At 47.9% G+C, this 20,017-nt stretch overlaps 1 protein-coding gene across 2 annotated transcripts in view; it reads left to right on the top strand.

The window, feature by feature from the left end:
- The window catches only part of TDP1 (tyrosyl-DNA phosphodiesterase 1), a 1,670,976-nt gene that overhangs the window by 1,281,307 nt on the left and 369,652 nt on the right, over nucleotides 1-20,017 (top strand). The gene's annotated exons all lie outside the window — the stretch shown is intronic.

Raw genomic sequence — 20,017 nt, 5'->3', positions numbered from 1 at the left:
TTATCCTCTATCCACTACTACTCCCCTCTTCACACTGCCTGTCTCCTCCCAAAACTATTCTCCTCTTCCTACTGCTACCCTCCCCCTCCCATCGCTACTCTTCTCCTCCTACTAACTCTGACCTCCAAACAATGCAAACACATGTATTCCCCTCTGTACCAGTCAATTCACATTCACTCCTTCCACTTAGTCCTTCTACTCACTCTCCAGACAAATAGGCACACACATTGCAAAACCAATTTCACCCCTAAGCCAATACCTCACCCGATCCATCATTCTTCTCCACAAGCCCCACTCCTTCCTTACTTCTGCTGGTCTCTTGGTTGTTCTCCACCTCTGTCATCTGAAAAACTCAAACGTCCTGATTCCTGTCCCTTGCTTAAATATTCCTCCTCTTGGGAATGGCATCCTTTCTCTAACCAATCTATGCCTTTCTCCCCTTCCTGGGGTGTGTATGTGCAGGGAAAAGCCTTTAAAAGGGGGCTAAGCCTTGTCCACTTTCTTCATGCAGGCTCGCCGCTCCTCGAGTTTGGCAGCGTAAAGAGTTCAATATTACTGTTTCCTTGCCCAGTTAGCACCCCAGTAAGCTTGGGGAATGATGGTGCTTTTTCCCATTTTTGTCCCTAGTGAGATATAATGGGTTTGCTCTTACAGGCGTGAGCCCTCCAGCACGGGTGTCCATGTAGGGCTTGTGCTGGGTTGCAGCAGATCTTGCTCTCCTGCTGCCGGGTGTGACTGGGACTATGTGTGGTTTCCATGGGTGTGTCTCTCGCTCCCTCCTACTGGTGCGTGAGTCGGCGGTCAGGTCTTTGCGGGCTGTATCAGCTCTTTCATCCTGTATTCACTATTTAAAGCATAGGGTGCTTGTGTTGGTTCTCTTGCTTGGCCTCCTCTGTTGTTTTCTGATGTTGCCCTAGGGTTTCCTTAAAAGAAGGAAAAATACTGATGAGGCATGGCTGGGGGTAAGGGTTCTGCAAAGCAGCATACTGGCACAAGAGGGGAAAACTGGACTTTGGGTCCCCTTTCCCAAAGCCCCCAAAGTTAGTATGGGCACTTGGCTGATCCATCGTTCTCCTTCTCTTAGTTGAGAGGGGCTCTAACTCCTTCTTGATAAGGCCAGGGTAGTGGCCTCGTCACACGAGCCAAACTGATAGAGACTGCATATCCCGCAATGCCCTTCTTTGCAGCCAGAAAAATGGAAACGGACCACGAGAATATAATTGCGAATGTATGGCTAGGAAGTTCAGGGTAAAGACCTAAGTCAAACCACAGAAATGCTTTCTAATCCCCTCAGCCTCTTCCCCATTTAACAATTAAAAGGGACAGAAGGGGGTGCAGACCTTACCCCTATGGCCTAAGGGTATCCAGAGGAAGCCCCCTTTGTTTCCCACACTGTAGAGAGACCTGGAAGGGGGAGCGCTTATGTCTCCCTCACAGCTGAAGGCAAGGTGACGGTTGATACCCCTGCAGTCCCTCGCTTCATTGAAATCAATTAGCTGAAACACCAGTACCATACAGAGTAGACATGTTTTTTCAAACTCCATCACCTCCCCCCAAGGGGTTGAACAGCACACCCACCAATATGCTGGCCACGGAGAACAGCCAATCTGAAGCTAAGAAGTGAGGGGAGGAGAGTCCTTCAGAGACAGCTAGAACCAGAGACGAGTGCCTCTAGTCCAGCAGCCAGCCCTCCCAGGAAAGCGATCCACACATCTTCTAAGTCTTCCTCTGGGTTGATGGAACTTCTTTGCATCCCTGCCACTGAGCGTGTACAGACTCTTCACATGACCCATCCAGTTACTCAGACCAGAGCTGTACAGCCCGAGCACTCTAAAGGCATGGGCTTCCAGAACAAGAGTGGAAGGGAGCTGGTTAGTTGAAACGTTGGAGCCGAGAAGAGGAAAGCGTTAAGACCTGGAGTGGAGAGGAAGATTGCTGAAGAGAAAAAACATATTCTAAGACTTGGAGAAGAAGCAGATTGTAGGACCTGGAATTTAGAGGAAGATTGTTGAAGAGAAGATGCATGGTGTAAGACCCGGAGAAGGAAGGCTTGTTGCAAGAAGTGTAGTAAATCATTTCTGGAGAAGAAGGTACAGTGTAAGACCTAGCTAAGAGAGGTAAATTGTATGACTTGGAGTAAGGGTAAGATTACCAGGGAAAAGAAGGACATGGTAAGACCTTGAGAAGATGCGCCGTCTATAAGCTTTGGAGAGGAGACACGTTAACCCAGGCTGATAGTGGAGACATAGCTGGCCAGGAAGAAAGGTGAAAGAGACGTGCAGAGAAAGGAAGTGCAAAGGCCTTGATCAATAAGAAGCACAAGCTAAATGAAAGGGTATGGAAATGAAGGGCAAAGATCCGGACCACAGGTGGAGAAAGCCCCTCTAGGATTAAGGCCAGCAAAAAAGGTCACCCCCGTTACTGAGGAGGGGCAGAAGTCAAGAAAAGTCCCATAGAGAGAGAGAAGAGCATCAAAGAATCGTCACCTTGGGGCTAGCCAAGGTCCAAGTGTGAGATGTGTGTACACTGGGGGCACTTAAACAGCCTAATAATCCTAAACAATAATATAATAAACAAAGTTCATCTGCAGTCAGCATGCATGTTACAGGGCTAAAAACATGATTGCCTGACGAAACCTTCAATCCGGGTTTCCCAAACAAACCGGGACGTTTCACACCCTGACAGTTAATCCAGGTTCACAGAGTATGCAAGAAGCTGTTGCATTCTTGTGGTTTGCGTCTGGAATCGTGATGAGAACTGAAGCCATCTAGACAGAATGAAAACCTCCTGTGCTGGAACACACTCAGGAATCAAAACATGATCTGCAAAAGGCCATGCCGATATCCGCGAGGAAGAGAACAATAAAAATGCAGTTTTGTACCATATTTCACGACTTTCATTTGTCTAACTTATGTCTGTCACATCACTTGAAATTCAATTGAATACCAGAGACCTCTCAGCCAGTGACATGTGCATGTAGCATTTTATTGTTCCACTTACTCTGTAATCATGTGTATCTTTCACTTGCTGGGTGTTAGTCATTTGGCGCCACTGGAAGCCAAAATTAGCAAAAGGCATTGTTTCAAAGAATATAAAATTAAATAAATAGGAATGCAAACTCTTCAAAACAACAGTGCTCAAAAAGAAAGGATTAGGCAAAGAAAGGGTCTGCTCTAAATTCTCCTTCTACACGAATGATTCGGTCGGATTGGAGGAAGGCCTGTGTAGGCCTGCTCTACAAGAAAGAGTGCAGGGGAGCCAGTGTGATGTCAGTGGTGAAGAACTGATGGGCTCAATCCTAAACAATAGAATAGCTCACTGCCTTGGAAATAATGCGTTACAAGATCCAGGCGATCAGCACTTTGCAAGGGTTGCTTCAGCCAAGTTCCACCTAATTGCAATCCTTAATTGGTCACTCCGAGAACTAGATCAAGGCAGGGGCCATCTACATTAAGTGCTTACTAAATCTTTTTAGCACCATTCAACACAGAAGAGGTACGTTGAACAACCTTGTAAAATGGGCTAGGTTGTGAAGTGGCTAAAATATGGTTTACCAAGTTCTTGTGAAGGGAGTTCCTTCTGTGGAAACCGAGCAGACACGTCGTTGCCGTCATCAGTAGGCGTCTTTGGTATCAGTTCAAAATGGGGTTTCCATGTCTGAAAGTCCAGTCACTGCACACAGGTCTTTAAGTGGGCCAGGCCTAGTAGGGGCAGAGCTCCTGCAGTCATCACAATCTTCTCCCAATATGCGGCTCCCTCAGCCCCCCCACTGTCAACCAGTAGAAGCTGATTTGCCTATGTGCGCCTGGTTGGAATCTGAAAGCACAAAAAAGCAATGTACTGAAGACTATTTACAAGCAGTGAAAGGAATAATAATAATTCAGCATTTATTAAACCCTCAGGTATCTGAGGGCTGCTTATTATTACCCACGGTGTGCGGTGCTCATTCATCCACCTCGGAAGGATGAAAGGCTGAGTCCCTGTTGGGATTCGAACCTGTGTCAGCTGGCTCTGCACAGATGTCAAAGAGAACCCTCTACTCATTCTGCTATCTGACCGGAACGAATTGAGGACTGTTTTAGCAGGAACGATTTGTTTACAGGAGCGAACGAGCGATTTACTAGAAGTGAAAGGAATTAATTTAAGTAAATGTATACTAGTTCTCTGCTCACGCAAGCCTCGCATACAAACTCTGAAGCGAACCAATTAGTATCTGTGGCTCATTGTTTACAAATGCATTTCTCTTAGGGTGAGTGTTGTAACAAATTATATCAGCACCAAGTCCAGTGTGCCCTCTGCGCTCTGAAGGATTGCATGCTTGAATCACTTTCACACACGTTTGTCAAAAATAAAAACATGTGCTCCTTCTTATATGTGTAGAATGCTATTTGATTATATGCAAACGAGACAAGTGCCCACCGTGGTGATTTTTGTTCAACGCCGCATTCTCAATAGAGATGTATTTACCGAATTGGCATGGTTTACTGACAGAATGAATGCATTATATATACGGAGTGAGGGTGACCCATTTACAGTGAGCGGTTTAGTACACACCGTGCCAGAGAGAGATTTACTTATAAGATGCAGACTGGATGCAAAGAAGACTACCTTCAATCACTAGTGACCCAAAACACATTTGCAGGTTCTCCTTATCTATTTCTTTCGTCAGGTGACTTCTGTCTAAACTACTTGACCCCTTCCAGGTTAAGCCCAGCATTCTTCATGCCACATTCATCCCCTAAGCCGCACTCCCTTGCTACAGTCCTGCCTCGATTTCTCATCCCACTTAAAGCACTGACTGCACAGCTCCGGTGTCTACAAGTGCTGGTCACTTGGATAGCTTCTTGGCGCATTGCTATTGAGGGCACAGCATTGCATAGCATTGCAAAGCAGCTGGCCTGTAAGGTGTGCATATTTGAAAATTATATATTATTATGATGTTTTGTGGAGTTGATGCGCTGGTGGAAAAATAAGGTGTGATTTAGGGAACATGTTCCGGGAACTTGATGCTTAAATTCAATATAGTCTGTAAAGCAATGCATTTAAGGTACATACATGTCAAGGAGCGGTGTGAGGGGAGGTAAAAGGTCCCAAAACAGCCAAAGCGCAATCTCAGGGTTATTATTGGGCAAGATCCCAATGTGGCTTAAGAGTGTTGCAAGGTTAAGGGGTGGGCAATAGGATCATTGAGGTGCATAGAGAAGGAATTGCGTGGTTGTCTCAGATATAATTTGTGGGTCGATCCTTAGGTCAAAACATTTGGGAGTTTAATAAACCGTTGCATTCTCTGGGTCATCAGTTAACTTTCCAGGCTTACACGCTCTCTTGGAACATGTGATCGACAATTACTGGTGCCAGGTTCACTTTATTATTGCTTTTATAGATGTTTCTAGGTTGACCCATCCCGGCATTGTTGATGTAATGGCATGCTCTATTAAGAAGAAAGTACTTTCTCCAGCATTGGATTTTTCATGGATTCAAATGTTATTGAATATTCACTATCGTCAGACTGGGAATCCTTGATAACATTATACCAGTTTACCTTTGAACTCTTAAACTGCTCGTCACTTTAGTGCTCTATCAGAGTAATTTTGACTACAACCAATTAGACAGGACCCCCTTAGCTGCACCCCTGGTGGCCATCTTCAGATTATTTATTGCATGTTAAGTGTTAGGAGTCCACTACTTTTCCTCTGCTGCAACTTTGATATTTTTTGTCTTTTTTAAACTTTTTTTCCATCTAAAGATTTGGGGTTGTTTCCGCTTCACTCCTCGCCTATGGCAGTGTGTTTGTGGACCATCCCATTGCCTCCAGAGATCCCATCTACCATCTGAAGAATTCAAGAGTCCGTGGAGATGACAGACACCAGAACAAAGAGCCTGTTCAAGGCCTACTTGACATGCAACCTCAAGAAAGTTTACATCAAGGATCTTCACCAACAGTGTCTGCATGGCGTGGCCAACTGCACCATTTGCCAGTCAGTTTCATCCAAGACACACAAAGGACCACCACCGGAGGTTAGTGGCTGTTAGGCGATCCTCTGCACACCAGTCCACTACACACCAGAACACTGCTCACATTTCCCCAACATCTCCTCCCACGGTTCGAAGCTCAAGTGATTCGGTGAACCCAAAGGACCGAAAACTCCGTACCAGCTATGGTGTACGGGCTCGATTGCAACCCTTTCTGCATTGGCAATTGCCTTGGAGAACATATAGCAGAAGGGGCGGTGTTACGTCTCCACGTCGATCACGTGATCCAGAGTGGCGTTCCTCACGTGACCTTGGTGGACGTCACATGACCCAGAGACGTCACATGACCCAGAGACGCACAGTATAAAGGTCTGAGAGACAGAACACTCATTGCTTCTCAGCTGTCTTCAGACTCTGTTTGGCGTTACGTATTGCTCCACTGTTACCTTTGATCACGGAACTCTACCTCGGACTCCTTCGGATACCCCTTTGTACCTTTGCTTGGAACTGTTTACCTGTTGCCGGATTTTGGACTATATCCTGACTTTTCTTTGGATCATCCCTTGGTACCTCACTGAACTCCTACGCCATTTCCCTGCTGGGGATTCAAGTCACGCCTTCATTCCTACAGGTGGCTGATCCTACATCCACGCTAACCTACGGTTCTACTATTTCAGGGACCGCCGCATCATCTGAGTCTCGAACCTCTACTAGGTTTCCTGGGTTTTCCTAACACCCGATAGGTAAGACCTTTTAGATCCTTTGGTTTACTTAATATGTATTGTAATTGCCTGGTACTTAACCTCGTTCCTCTTTGACAGCAGCATCGGTGTTCCAGAGGTTCCGTGGATCTGGGAAGTCATCTCCCACCTGTGGCCTCAAAGGTCATACAGCGGGTTTCTTTTAGTTCCCCTGTGCGTCACTTGGGGACGGAGGTCTCATCGGTCTACACGACACTCAAGTCAGAACAGACTGAGAAGCCGTATAGTCGTGTTAGACAATGCAGGGATCCACGGAAGAACCCATAGCTGCTTTAGTCCAGGCGATTACAGTATTAAGGGCAGATATGGCCGCCGCGAATACGGTGATCCACCAAAGGTTAGACTCCATACAGAGTGTTCAGCATTCCCTTCCTGCAGACCCTGAGTTCGGAGATGCTAGCTCCTCAACCACACCTCCTCCCTTGGCTAATACTACAGTCCCAACTCCGGTGATCCTCCCAACCCCTTCCCCCATGGCCGCTCCTGAACGTTATCAAGGTGACCACAAGAAATTCAGGACCTTCATTAATCAGTGCAAGTTACATTTCTTGTGCAGACCTTTGGCCTTTCCTACTTCCACTGCTAAAGCCGCCTTTGCCCTTTCCCATTTAGCCGGGACAGCTGCAGCTTGGGCTAATCCTCTGTTGGAGAATAATAACCCAGTCCTTTATGACTTTGATCTGTTGGTTCTAGAAATGTCTCGAGTATTTGATACCCAACACAAGGCACAGTCTAGGGATTTGGAGTTGTTAGAACTAACTCAGGGTAGAAGGACTTTGATAGAATACATCACCCGGTTCAATCAATTAGTTGCTGAAACATCATGGCCAGAAAGCAAGCGGGCAGTTGTCTTTTATAGAGGGTTGAGTAACATAATGAAAGATGCTTTAGCAGGGATCCCTTCTATGCCCACTCAGTATCAGGAACTAGTTGATCTTGCCCTGCAAGTAGATGCACGGCGATCGGAGCGTAGAGCCGAGTTGGGGGTTTCTTCCCATCCTACACTTGCCAGTACTCCTGCTTCCAGTACGGAAGAACCTATGCAAGTGGGAGGTTTACGTAGCCCTATTACAACATCGGAGAGGGAACGTAGAAGGGTGGATAATGCATGCTTTTATTGTGGCACCACGGGACATTATGTGAAAGAGTGTCCTCGACGTCCCAAGAAGAGCCAGGTTTTTCGGACAGCTCGACCTTAGATCCGGAGAGCAGGTCGAGTGTTCAGTCTCCATCTCCGGGTACCCCTCTTGCCTTTGCTCGTGTTCAACCCGTCTCTGTAAACGCTACTCTGTGTCCCTCTACAGGCCTTCTTCATGCAGTCACAATCATCATTGATTCAGGTGCTACTGGAAATTACATAGACATTGCTTTAGCCCATTCCCTCAATCTACCTTTAGTGGTAAAAACCCGACCTGAACCTGTTCAAGCCGTAGATGGCTCTGCGTTAGTTTCTGGTCCTGTTAGACACCAAACTGCACCTCTCTTGTTGACCATACAAGATATTCACACAGAGACCTTAAGTTTTGACTTAATCACCACACCTCAATTCGGTATCATATTAGGGATACCATGGTTACGTGAACACAATCCGCTGATTAATTGGCAATCAGGCACTGTGCTCTTCGAATCCGAGATCTGTCAGAATTATTGTCTCCCGACCCATCAAACAACTGATACCCCTTCTCGGGTCTTGGTAGCCTTAGCTCAACTCACGCTGATTGTTGATAGATCTGAGCTTGTGACTCCTCATACCGTTGGGGGGTTGGTGTCTGGGATTCCATCTGAGTACAAAGCATTCGAATCAGTTTTTGATCGTGGCTCTTCCGAGGTACTACCTCCACATAGACCCTATGACTGCCCAATCGAATTAATCCCTGATTCCACTATTCCTTTGGGCAGGATTTATTCTTTATCTCCTTCGGAGAAACAAGCATTGAAAGAGTATGTTCAGAACGCCCTTCGTTTAGGACATATCCGCCCCTTTACTTCACCAGATGCAAGCCCTATATTTTTTGTACCTAAGAAAGAGGGGGATTTACGTCCTTGTGTGGATTATCGGCGTCTTAATGCCATCACAAAAAAAGATAGATATCCAATTCCGTTAATCACACCCCTTCTGGACCACTTATCACATGCAGTTTTACAAAGGTAGCGGGCGCCCCTCTCTCGCAAGAACAGACATGATAACCTGTTCAGTGGTTATTAACCACTTGAGAGTTCGCAGCCACTGCTTTTACTCACTGTGCCTTTCACAGATGGGAAATATCCATTTGCATATCAGTCTTTGTCCTGCCCAGGGGCAGTCCAGCACCGAAATACAATGGCAATTCCAATCTGAACGAGAGTACCACCAGCAACCCCATACACGTGTTTCACCCTTGTTGGGGATCATCAGTGAGGTGAAGCTGATGCCTCTCTAAGCACAGTGAGAGGGAGACCACGTCTGGTTGCCCCCAGGAGACCTAGGGTTACCAATCCCAGGTTCCTTAACAAATAGTTTTACAAAGGTAGCGGGCGCCCCTCTCTCGCAAGAACAGACATGATAACCTGTTCAGTGGTTATTAACCACTTGAGAATTCGCAGCCACTGCTTTTACTCACTGTGCCTTTCACAGATGGGAAATATCCATTTGCATATCAGTCTTTGTCCTGCCCAGGAGCAGTCCAGCACCGAAATACAATGGCAATTCCAAACTGAACGAGAGTACCACCAGCAACCCCATACACGTGTTTCACCCTTGTTGGGGATCATCAGTGAGGTGAAGCTGATGCCTCTCTAAGCACAGTGAGAGGGAGAGCACGTCTGGTTGCCCCCAGGAGACCTAGGGTTACCAATCCCAGGTTCCTTAACAAATAGTTTTACAAAGGTAGCGGGCGCCCCTCTCTCGCAAGAACAGACATGATAACCTGTTCAGTGGTTATTAACCACTTGAGAGTTCGCAGCCACTGCTTTTACTCACTGTGCCTTTCACAGATGGGAAATATCCATTTGCATATCAGTCTTTGTCCTGCCCAGGGGCAGTCCAGCACCGAAATACAATGGCAATTCCAATCTGAACGAGAGTACCACCAGCAACCCCATACACGTGTTTCACCCTTGTTGGGGATCATCAGTGAGGTGAAGCTGATGCCTCTCTAAGCACAGTGAGAGGGAGACCACGTCTGGTTGCCCCCAGGAGACCTAGGGTTACCAATCCCAGGTTCCTTAACAAATAGTTTTACAAAGGTAGCGGGCGCCCCTCTCTCGCAAGAACAGACATGATAACCTGTTCAGTGGTTATTAACCACTTGAGAGTTTGCAGCCACTGCTTTTACTCACTGTGCCTTTCACAGATGGGAAATATCCATTTGCATATCAGTCTTTGTCCTGCCCAGGGGCAGTCCAGCACCGAAATACAATGGCAATTCCAATCTGAACGAGAGTACCACCAGCAACCCCATACACGTGTTTCACCCTTGTTGGGGATCATCAGTGAGGTGAAGCTGATGCCTCTCTAAGCACAGTGAGAGGGAGACCACGTCTGATTGGAATTGCCATTGTATTTCGGTGCTGGACTGCCCCTGGGCAGGACAAAGACTGATATGCAAATGGATATTTCCCATCTGTGAAAGGCACAGTGAGTAAAAGCAGTGGCTGCGAACTCTCAAGTGGTTGATAACCACTGAACAGGTTATCATGTCTGTTCTTGCGAGAGAGGGGCGCCCGCTACCTTTGTAAAACTATTTGTTAAGGAACCTGGGATTGGTAACCCTAGGTCTCCTGGGGGCAACCAGACGTGGTCTCCCTCTCACTGTGCTTAGAGAGGCATCAGCTTCACCTCACTGATGATCCCCAACAAGGGTGAAACACGTGTATGGGGTTGCTGGTGGTACTCTCGTTCAGATTGGAATTGCCATTGTATTTCGGTGCTGGACTGCCCCTGGGCAGGACAAAGACTGATATGCAAATGGATATTTCCCATCTGTGAAAGGCACAGTGAGTAAAAGCAGTGGCTGCGAACTCTCAAGTGGTTGATGACCACTGAACAGGTTATCATGTCTGTTCTTGCCAGAAAGGGGCGCACGCTACCTTTGTAAAACCACTTATCACATGCTTCTGTTTTCACCAAGCTTGATCTGCGCGGCGCATACAATCTAGTGCGCGTTCGCGAGGGTGATGCGTGGAAAACTGCTTTCTGTACTCGTTACGGCTTGTATGAATACCTAGTCATGTCCTTCGGTCTGTGTAATGCCCCGGCCACATTCCAACGCTTTATGAATGACATATTCAGGGATATTTTGGATGTATACATGGTTGTGTACTTGGACGACATCTTGATCTTTTCTCGTAATCTTGATGACCATGTAAAACATGTCCGAGAAGTACTATCCCGTCTCAGAGAACATTCCTTATTTGCCAAACCTGAGAAATGTCAGTTTCATAAAACGTCTGTTGAGTTTCTGGGATTTCACATAACTCCGGGAGCGTTATCCATGAACGATTCCAAGGTCAAAGCAGTCTTAGAGTGGCCAGTACCTCAAACACTCAAGTCCTTGCAGGCCTTTTTGGGCTTCGCCAACTTTTATAGGCGTTTCATTTCCTCCTTTTCCACAATCGTTGCCCCGCTCACGGCCCTGACCAGCCCTCAGGTACCCTATCGTTGGCAAAGGGAACATCAGGAGGCTTTTGAGGCTTTGAAAACCGCCTTCACTACCGCACTGGTGCTCCAGCACCCCAATCCTGATCTTCCGTTCATAGTTGAGGCGGATGCCTCTTCTTTTGCTCTCGGTGCGGTATTGTCTCAATCATGTCCTACAACAGGCAAATTACACCCAGTGGCATACCATTCCCGTAAGTTCTCCAGTACTGAGACTCACTACACCGTTACGGAGAAGGAACTCCTGGCTGTCATGGACGCCTTTCGTGTTTGGCGCCATCATCTTCTGGGGGCTAAACATCCAATCACTGTATACTCAGATCATCGAAATTTACAGGATCTGGCTTCATTGAAGTGCATTAATAGCAGACAGGTTCGGTGGCATCTTTTCTTTTCCTCTTTTGATTTTCATATTATGCATCGTCCTGGAACTTCACATGGTAAAGCAGACGCCTTGTCACGTTCCCCGGGTGGGGTCGAGTTGCCAACCTTCCCTGACACTGTTCTCGGAAAGAGTCATGTAATTTGTCTCTGTACACCCTCATTGTCATTATTAGACTCGATCCGATCCTGGACTAGCATTCATTCCGAACAGTTGCGAGAATGGGACCCCGTGTATTCTGATGGTTTGCCTTTCGTGCATGAACGCCTGTTTCTTCCCACACCTGACACTCGTAATCTGGCCCTTGAGTGGTCTCATGATGCTCCTTTTAATGCCCATCCCGGTCAGGAGCGCACTTTAGATCTTCTCAAGCGCTGGTGTTGGTGGCCCTCTATGAAGCGCGATGTGGAGTGTTATGTCAATTCGTGCGCAGTGTGTGCTCAGGCTAAACATCGGAGAGGCCGACCAGTTGGGTTACTACTTCCCCTTCCGGTACCTCCCAGACCTTGGCATACACTGTCTATGGATTTCGTTACCGATCTCCCCAAGTCACAAGGTTTTGACTCCATCTGGGTAGTGGTGGACACGTTCACAAAAATGGCTCGTTTTGTTCCTTGTAAAGGTATTCCTTCGGCTCCGGTCTTGGCGGACTTGTTTTTTGAACACGTGTTCATGTTATTTGGACTCCCTTCGGTCATTATATCCGATCGAGGATCACAGTTCACCTCTCGTTTTTGGAGGTCGTTGACTAAATTGTTGGGCATTGATACCAGGTATTCTTCGGCCTATCATCCTGAGACTGATGGGCAGACTGAAAGGACGAATCAATCCATGGAGCAGTATCTTCGCTGCCTTATATTGCAACACCAGACCTCCTGGTTGGCCGTTTTACGGCTTGCTGAGTTTGCATACAATAACGCGGCTCATTCAGCTACAGGTTATTCGCCTTTCTACGCCCTTTACGGCCAACATCCCAAGGTCTTGCCGGTCCCTGATGCTTCTATTTCTTCGAATCCTGCGGCCACGTCATGCCTTAGGGATCTGTCTGCTGTACATGCTAGTACTGTGGTCCATCTCACTGAAGCAAAGGCTTCTATGAAGGCCCGTGTGGATGGCAAACGTCTAGCTGCTCCTCCTTTGGTGGTGGGTTCTAGGGTCTGGTTGTCTTCACGTCATCTTCGCCTAGTGGGTTGCCGGAAATTGCTCCTCGCTTTGTCGGCCCGTATGTGATCTCTCAGGTTGTGAACCCGGTGGCTTTTCGTCTAGTGCTTCCTAGTTCTTGGCGTATCCATCCTGTATTCCATGTCTCCCTCCTCAAGCCTTGTCCCGATTCTGTCCGTCTCCGAGCCCCTGTTGCGCCGGTGTCCCTGGCCTCTCCTGATGTCTTTGAGGTGTCGGCCATTTTGGGGTCCCGATGGTTTAGGGGTAGGCTCCAGTATCTAGTGGATTGGACGGGGTACCGCCCGGAGGAGCGTTCTTGGGTTTCCGCCTTGGATCTAGACGTCCCTCGGTTGGTAGCCCGCTTCCATAAGGATCATCCGTCCTGCCCACGGGGTCGTGGGCCGTTGGGGGGGGGGGGCTATGTTAGGCGATCCTCTGCACACCACTCCACTACACACCAGAACACTGCTCACATTTCCCCAACATCTCCCACGGTTCGAGGCTCAAGTGATTCGGTGAACCCAAAGGACCGAAAACTCCGTACCAGCTATGGTGTACGGGCTCGATTGCAACCCTTTCTGCATTGGCAATTGCCTTGGAGAACATATAGCAGAAGGGGCGGTGTTACGTCTCCACGTCGATCACGTGATCCAGAGTGGCGTTCCTCACGTGACCTTGGTGGACGTCACATGACCCAGAGACGTCACATGACCCAGAGACGCACAGTATAAAGGTCTGAGAGACAGAACACTCATTGCTTCTCAGCTGTCTTCAGACTCTGTTTGGCGTACGTATTGCTCCACTGTTACCTTTGATCACGGAACTCTACCTCGGACTCCTTCGGATACCCCTTTGTACCTTTGCTTGGAACTGTTTACCTGTTGCCGGATTTTGGACTATATCCTGACTTGTCTTTGGATCATCCCTTGGTACCTCACTGAACTCCTACGCCATTTCCCTGCTGGGGATTCAAGTCACGCCTTCATTCCTACAGGTGGCTGATCCTACATCCACGCTAACCTACGGTTCTACTATTTCAGGGACCGCCGCATCATCTGAGTCTCGAACCTCTACTAGGTTTCCTGGGTTTTCCTAACACCCGATAGGTAAGACCCTTTAGATCCTTTGGTTTACTTAATATGTATTGTATATGCCTGGTACTTAACCTCGTTCCTCTTTGACAGCAGCATCGGTGTTCCAGAGGTTCCGTGGATCTGGGAAGTCATCTCCCACCTGTGGCCTCAAAGGTCATACAGCTGGTTTCTTTTAGTTCCCCTGTGCGTCACTTGGGGACGGAGGTCTCATCAGTCTACACGACACTCAAGTCAGAACAGTGGCATGGTCTGTGTTGGCTTCAGTCCGTAGTTATGCCTCTGCCAGGCACAGTATACCCCTAGAGTGAACTCCCTTTTCAAAGAGGTCAAGGTCCGATGAGAAATCTAACTGGTGGAAGAAAGCTAAAAAGGGACATGAACCACGTGCTCGGGCTACACCCACGTCGACTGTCGTTAAAATCCTCGTCCATACCCACGGTCACCTTGTTGATCATTTCAGCATCTAAGACCGTGTCATCTACGGCTTTGTCGTCCAAACAATCTTCAGAGAAACAACTCTCGCCCACGACTATAGTCAATCCGTCCACGCCTTCATCGACACATTCGACGACCAGAAGTCGAACTACATCCTTGTTGATAATCCCATCAACCACTCGTTGACGACCAAGACAACCTCATTAACTACCAAGTCAACTCCTCCTGGCCCATCCACCACTCCATCAACGGCCAAGTCTTCGTCTACATCAAAGATGAAGTCTACTACCATTACTATGTGGTCACCTTACACATCTGCATTGTCAACAGTGCCTATCTAATGGCCATTGGTCGCCATGTTCCCAAAGGGAATAACTCTGGACAGGGAGGTTCCATCCGCACTGGCCTACCTTCCAAGGCCAATGAGTGCACAGCCACTGTTTTCTCTGGCTCTGTATGTACTACCGGCAGTTCCCAGTCCATCCATTGCTCCTCCAGAGCAATTATTAGATCAGGCTGCAGACTCAGACATGGAATTGATCATAAAAGAGGTTGAGCTCACTGTAGACTATAGAAAGGAAACTGTGCTTCCTGTGGTGAACATGCTGCCACCAGCCCCACCAAAACAAGGCCTCACATACCATGAGGTCTGATGGACCCCCCGGCTCCAAGGGACAACCCCACTATTCCTACGCAGGTTCCTCTAACGCCTGGCTCCAGGGATGTGTCAATGGGCATATTCTCCACACTGCAGACATTAGTTTCTGAATGCCAGCAATGACTTCTTGCGACAACGTTACCTTCTCCAGTGCAAACTGGCAGGCACACAGCAAGGGAAGGTTTAATGCCACTGCCTCCTTCCGGACCTTCTGCAGCAGTACGGCAGTTTCCACATATAACTCGACAGATACTGATACAGACACTTACCACTACCTGTCCAATGGTTCTCCAGGCATGCACGCTACAGCTGAGTTTACGGATCTAGTGGCAGGTGATAGTGAGCCAGAAGACCTACCACCAAGAGAGTCACCCCCAGATGAAATTGGCTCGTTTCATTCCCTCATGACATGAGTGGCAAAGAATTTTGACCTTCTGCCCGAATAGCAGTCCGGTATTGGAGGATATTTTCGAAGACAGGCTTCTAGTAATGAGAAACCCATTCTCAGCGCCTCCCAAAAAGGGCTGCTTTGATAAAAAATATAAAGTTCCAGAGACAGAACCCAAATGCCTGCGCACGCAATATTGTTTTGACTCCGTTGTCTCTGCAGCTTCCCGCAAGCGTTCTTACAATCCTTTTTTTACCTGCATGGTGCCTCCAGATAAAGAGGGCAGGGGCCTTTGGTAAGGGGTCATATCTACAGCCGTGGCGACCATCAAGGCAGCTAATTTGCTTGCGATTCTCTCCCACTACGTTTGTGAGCTATGGTTCAAGCTCAAACCAATACTAGACTTCCTCCAAGATGATAAGCATGATGAAGCGCTTATGCTATTACATGAGGGTGTGACAGCATCAGACAGTGCATTTCTATTAACCATTCTATTAACATGGATGTAGCTAATAATGCGTTCCACCGAATGTGTAATGGAGGTGTGTTGCAATGCCAAGGATGGTTAAAAGCCACCAATTTCAGACTGAAAGTCCAATCAAAGGTGGTCGACATGTCCTTTGATGGCACCAACTTCTTTGGAAAGAAAGTTGATGAAACCCTACAGGCCATCAAGGCTGACACTGAGACAGCAGGTTTTCTGGGCACTCAACAACAGCGCCACCAGTCCTTTTGCTGAGGTGAAAACGAGATTCTCAAGGACTTTAAGGAACTACAGATCATCCCACTGCCCACAAACAACCGGACTGGCGCTGCCCAAGAGGGGTATAAGTGTAGTACTTGGCCCTACAGAGGAAACCAGGGATGATGGGGAGCCTCCACTCGAAGTCAGGTAGCAAAGCAACCCTGTTGAGGCCACGGTTCCGACCCCCCGTTTCTGCACTCCTGTGGGGTTGGTGTAAGAATCCGTCTACTCCTGGGCAGTTGAGCTCGTAGAGTAGCCTGCAAATTCTTCTAACCAATGTACCCCTCTGAGTGATATTAACACACAGAGGGATCTATTAATGAGAAGATGGAACACCAGACGAAGACCGCAAGCTGTGTGAAACAAAAAGAACACCATCAGCATTGGTGATAACACAAGACTGATGCAGTGTATCACGTAGTTAAAGGAGAACTAACCTGTATGGTATGTTCTCAAGAGATCTGGGGTTTTGAGGAAAACCTTCTGATCTGGGTCTCTCAAGAGTATAGTGATTCTGTAACAGAGGTACAGGATTCATTAGGCTAAATACAAGATTGAGAAAACACGTGGCAATGCATAGTAGGCAATCCGGTTTACCGTGTGTCCGTTGTGGATGGGAAGCTTGGTAAGTGGTCCAGATGCTCTTCCAAGATTGTTGCAGCAACGAAGGAGTGACAAAGAACAACTGACCCAACGACACAAGGACGCCTAAGACTAAGGTGGCACTAGTCTCTAGTCCCAGATGGGCCACCGAAACCCGACAACACGAGGACGCCTAAGGCTCGTGGGAAGGCGCACGTCAGGAAGTCTCTGGTCCATGCAAGGGTAATTCTGTAGGTGTTTGTGATGTGTAACAGCAATCCGGAAGGACAAAACAAGTTCGGCAACAATCAGGTGAGAAAATTATCTTGAAAGAAAGCAGACAAATAGAGCCGTAGAGCAGAAGAAATCCGAATACAATCAAAGTCTTCAACGTGCGTGATATCAAGATGGCATTCAAAAAGGGGCAAGGCGCAGACATTCCAGGGACAGAGCAAGAGTCAGTAATGAAGAGCACAATTATCTGAAAAGCAAGACAATAACGCTACTGCACTCAATCAGAATCACCGCAGTACTGAACGATTGAGGTCTAAATGTTCGAAGTCACAGGACCCCGCCCTAGACACACCGTGCGAAGCGTGAAGAGTACGCCAGCATTTCCAAGGCAATCTCAAACGTGCCACTAGCCGTGATCTGCCAGTAACAATAATCCGATACAGACCACGTGAAGCCCGTGGTACAGAGAGCGTCATGGTGACACTGTGAACCTTTATGGAACCTGGGTAGGTGCTTTTGTTCCCAGCAGTGTTTCTTGATGTGCCTACACCGCGATTCTTGACATTGGGGCGGTTAGCTGACTATGTTGAACAGTGGAAGAACATCACCACTGGCAAATGGTGCTATCCATCAGTCAACAGGACCCTACCCTAGAGTTCACTAGGAACACCCCTTCATTCCTCCCGCCCCAAAGGCATAAAAACACCAATCCTTGCTGCTCCAAGAAGTCCAGTCCCTCTTAGAAAAAGGGGTGATCGTACCTGTCCCACCGCAACTCCAAGGCACCAGAGTAAACTCCAGGTACTTTCTGGTAAGGAAGAAGTCAGGGGGCTGGAGGCCAATACTTGGCCTCAGGAAACTCAACAAGTTCCTCAAGTCCCAAAAGTTGTGCATGGTAACACTGCAACACATCCTGTACCAACTGGAGGAATTGGATTTCCTCTCTTCTCTAGACCTAGAGGATGCTTACTTTCACATCCTCATCCACCAGAGCCACATGCGCTTCCTTTGGTTTTAAGTCCAAGGAAGACAATACCAGGTCAAAGCTTTTCCATTCGGCTTAAAGTCAGCACAGCGAGTATTCACAAATGCTCAGCTCCGGTTGTGACCCACCTCCATCATTCAGGTGACCACATTTCCCCATATCTGGACGACTGGTTGGTGCACACCCCATCAATCCCACTAGTGTCGCAACATACCACATAGCACAGATACCATCCAGTGTCTCACAACTCTAGGGTTTTCAATGAACTGTGCAAAGTCATACTTGCATCCTATCCCGAACACTCTCATCCTAGGAGAACTGCAGAACAGGGTGGTTTGCATCTTTAAAGACACCAACACTACCACCACCATGTTCTATATCTGCATGCAGAGGGCACCCACTCGACAGTTCTCACAGAGGAAGCATAAGTTCTGCAGAAATGGGTTCTCACACAGAACATGTTTCTAATTCCTTTCAATCTGCCAGGTATCCACAAAACAATAACTGACTCACTCAGCCGAGAAGTCTGGTCCTGCCAAGATTGAAAACTTCCCCTGAGCCAAGTTCTTATCTCTTCTCTGAGTGTGGGCGTCAAGAGATCGATCAGTTCTCTACAGCAACCAACACGAAATGCACCAATTTCGCAAGCTGGTTTCACCAACAGGGGAGCCTGTGGGACGCATTCTCTTTCCATTGGGACGGCCTGTTCCTTTGATCCTTTCCCCCCAATCCCACTGCTTCCCAGAGTTGTCAGTACACTCAAACGGAGTAGCTGCCAGATGATCCTAGTGACTCCAGCCTGGCTGCAGCAAATTTGGTACTCCGGCCTACTGCATCTCTCTGCGACACCCCATATCAGGTTGCCTACTGTACCCAACCTGCCCTCCAGGGAGTGCGAATCAGTGCTGCATCATGACCATGCATCATTGAACTTGACAGTTTGGATCCTGTAGCCCTAGAATTTGGCGACATTCCGCTACGCACAGAATGCAAGAGTATTCTAGAAAAGGCAAAAGTGGCATGTACACTGTTCTGCTTCAAAAGTAAGTGGAAACGCTTTACCATCTGGTGTGCAACTCAGCACCTACATCTGTCACGCAATCAAGTGGCAAGTTTTGCCATACCTCCTGTCTTTTGCGGAATCCTGCCTTTCGCACTCGTTCATCAGGGTGAATTTGGCAGCCATTTCCCGCTATACGCACACTACAGGACAGCCATCTCTATGGTCTCAAAGATTGGTAATAGAGTTCTTTGAGGGCCTGTTTCATATGTTACCCCCAGTTCGGTGTCCAGCCCCAACGTGGGAGATGAACGTTGCCCTCAAAAAACATATGGACCCTCCATTCAAGTCTCTACACAGAGCTTCTCTGAAATTTCTCTTGTGGAAGACAGCATTTCGAGCTGCCAACACCTGATTTAGAAGAGTCAGCAAGCTGCAAGCTCTCTCCTGCAAACATCCCTACCTAGGTTTTCACCATTCTAAGGTAGTATTATGGACAAATCTGTCTTTCCTGCCAAAGGTCCCTTCGGCATTCCACCTGAATGAACCCTTAATTCTGCCAGTGTTCTTTCGCTCTCTTTCACTGGTGGAACAATCCTTACACTTGCTCGATGACACCCGAGCCTTCCAATTCTATGTGGCTCAAACTAGCTGCATTTGGACCAGTCACCAAGGGTAACGCCCTTTTGAAGTCCATTGCAAGCTGGCTGTCAGTGCGGATTTCCCACTACACCGTCTGGCCAACAGGCCCGTTACAGGAAGTCCTAGAGCACATCTGCAAGATCTGTGGTATCTACTATGGCTCTTCTATCCGGTGTTCCCCTGCTCGAGATCTGCAGGGGCAGCCACGTGGAGGTCAGTCCACACCTTCACAAGCTTTTACAGTGTCGATAGGGATTCCAGGGAGTATTCTCAAGTCGGCCAGGCAGTGCTCCGGAACTTGGTCACATAAGGTGACTTGCTTACTTCTGTTGACCTTGCCT

The sequence above is a fragment of the Ambystoma mexicanum genome, chromosome 14, assembly GCF_040938575.1.
Source record: "Ambystoma mexicanum isolate Mex_15411 chromosome 14, UKY_AmexF1_1, whole genome shotgun sequence".
NCBI classification, from domain to species: domain Eukaryota; kingdom Metazoa; phylum Chordata; class Amphibia; order Caudata; family Ambystomatidae; genus Ambystoma; species Ambystoma mexicanum.
This window is presented reverse-complemented; position numbering and strand designations above follow the sequence as displayed.